The sequence below is a fragment of the Callithrix jacchus genome, chromosome 15 (genome assembly GCF_049354715.1).
Source record: "Callithrix jacchus isolate 240 chromosome 15, calJac240_pri, whole genome shotgun sequence".
NCBI classification, from domain to species: Eukaryota; Metazoa; Chordata; class Mammalia; order Primates; family Cebidae; genus Callithrix; species Callithrix jacchus.
Genome location: NC_133516.1, coordinates 100,575,646 through 100,578,565, shown reverse-complemented (window position 1 = coordinate 100,578,565; position 2,920 = coordinate 100,575,646).

The following is a 2,920-nucleotide window of genomic DNA, read 5'->3' as shown; positions in this document are numbered from 1 at the left end:
TATTTGCTCACTCAGTGTGTGTTAAGGATCCATCAATAAATCAGACTGTCTCTGGTGTTACAAACTGACTGTGGTTGGGGCCACAGACAAATGAGAAGCACTGCAGAGAGGACAGATGAGGGAGAGGTGCCTGACTCAAGCAAGGAAGGCACAAGAGTAAATGGGTCCATCTAGACTTAACCCTGGAGGCCAGGGTGAGGAAAATATGTCTACATCTGTTCGTGGTTTCTATGTGCCAGGGGCTGAGTTAGAAGTTGGTGGGACTCTGGTTAAAAAAAAAAAAAAGACATGGCCCTGCTCTTATATAATGTAAAGGATGGTAAAGCCTCAAGGACCTAGAAATAGAAATTCCATTTGATCCAGCAATCCTATTACTGGGTATATATCCAAAGGACTGTAAATCGTTGTACTATAAGGACACATGCACACGAATGTTCATTGCAGCACTGTTTACAAAAGACCTGGAATCAATCCAAATGCCCATTGATGATAGACTGGATTGGGAAAATGTGGCACATATACACCATGGAATATTATGCAGCAATCAAAAATGATGAGTTCGTGTCCTTTGTAGGGACATGGATGAATCTGGAGAACATCGTTCTCAGCAAACTGACACAAGAACAGAAAATGAAATACCGCATATTCTCACTCATAGGTGGGTGATGAAAAATGAGAACACATGGACACAGGGAGGGGAGCACTACACACTGGGGTCTATTGGGGGGAATAGGGGAGGGACAGCGGGGAGTGGGGAGTTGGGGAGAGATAGCATAGGGAGAAGTGCCAGATACAGGTGAAGGGGAGGAAGGCAGCAAATCACACTGCCACGTGTGTACCTATGCAACTATCTTGCATGTTCTTCACATGTACCCCAAAACCTAAAATGCAATTAAAAAAAAAAAGAAGACTGGTATTACACAATGTACCTGCAGAGATTTAACATCTACAAAGAAAGAGACAAGGAGCCAACAAGAATCACTCACTACTAGAGGGGATCTTCTATCATTGCTTGGTAAGGGAAAGGCTTTCTAAACAAAGGCACATCTGAACTTGAAAAAGGAGCCATTCAGAAAACTGAGACCCACAGGGACTAATAATTTGCCTAAGCAAAGAGAACTAACACTTTTAGAATCCAGAATTTAAATCAAGTTGTCCTGATTCCAAAAAGTTATAATTTCTCATTTTTTTTTTTTTTTTGGAAGGAAGGGATGAAGGAAGGAAGGAAGGAAGGGAGGAAGCGGGGAGGAAGGGAGGGAGGGAGGGAGGGAAGGGAAGGGAAGGAAGGAAATCAAGCAATGAGTGACATTGCCTACCTGGATCTAGAGGTTTACAAGTTGATTTCTTTTTTTTTTTGAGAGAAGGAAAGAAAAAAAAAGTAAAGGAGAGGAAGAAAGAGGAAGAGAAAGAGGGAGAGTAAATGGAAATATTGCTTTATTTTGAAAAAAATTGAGTATTAATAATGTTTCATTTAAACTTATGGGTAGGTGTGATGTGGTATTGACAAGAATGTATATTTTGTGTATTTGAAGTGGGGAGCTCTATGAATATTTATTAAGTTTACTTGTTCCGGATCTGAGTTCGAGTCCTTGATATCCTTATTAATTTTCTGTCTCATTGAATCTAAGTCTCGTATCTGGGTGTTAGGATCGTTAGCTCTTGTTGTTGCATTGATCCTTTTACCACTATATCTTTGTTGCTTTAAAATCTATTTTCTCTGATACGAGAATTGCAACTCCTGCTTTTTATTTATTTATTATTTATTTTTGCTCTCCATTTGGTTGGTAAATCTTTCTCCATCCCTTTGTTTTGAGTCTTTGTGTATCCTTGCATGTGAAACAGGTCTGGATGTAAAATGCCATTGGGTTTTGGCTGTGCCTTTTGATTGGGGGATTTAGTCAATTTAAATTTAGGGTTGCTGCCATTTGATGTTGACTGGCTGTTTTATCCATTCGTTGGTGTAAATTCTTCTTTATGTTGGTGCTCTTTACTTTTTGGTGTATTTTTAGAAAGGCTAATACTGGTTGTTTCTTTCTGTGTGTAACGCTTCTTTCAGAAGCTCTTGTAAAGCAGGCCTGGTGGTAATAAAATCTCTGAGTACTTGCTTGTTCATAAAAGATTTTATTTTTCCTTCAGTTGTGAAGCTTAGTTTGGCTGTATATGAAATTCTGGGCTGAAAGTTCTGTTCTTTAAGGATGTTGAATATTGGCCCCCACTCTCTTCTGGCCTGTAGAGTTTCTGCTGAGAGATCTGCTGTAAGTCTGATAGGCTTGCCTTTGTGGGTGACCTGACCTTTCTCTCTGGCTGCCCTTAGTATTATCTCCTTCATTTCAACCCTGGTGAATCTAACGATTATGTGCCTTGGGGTTGCTCTTCTTGAGGAATATCTTTGTGGTGTTCTCTGTATTACCTGGGGTTGAATGTTGACCTGCTTTGCTAGTTTAGGAAAATTTTCCTGAATAATATCCTGAAGAGTATTTTCCAGCTTGGATTCATTCTCTCCATCGCATTCAGGTACACCTATCAAACGTAAATTTGGTCTTTTCACATAGTCCCACATTTCTTGGAGACTTTGCTCATTCCTTTTTATCCTTTTTTCTCTAATCTTTTCTTCACATTTTATTTCATTAAGTTGGACTTTGACCTCTGATATCCCTTCTTCTGCTTGAACAATTCGAGTGTTTAAACCTGTGCATACTTCTCGGAGTTCCTGTATTGTATTCTTCAGTTCCATTAATTCACTCATACTCCTCTCTAAGTTGTCTATTCTCAATAGGATTTCATCAAACCTTTTTTCAAAGTTCCTAGTTTCTTTACGTTGGGCTACAACATGTTCTTTTAACTCACCGAAGTTTGTTACTATCCATTCCTTGAAGACTGATTCTGTCATTGGGATGCGCTCATTCTCCATCAAGCCTTG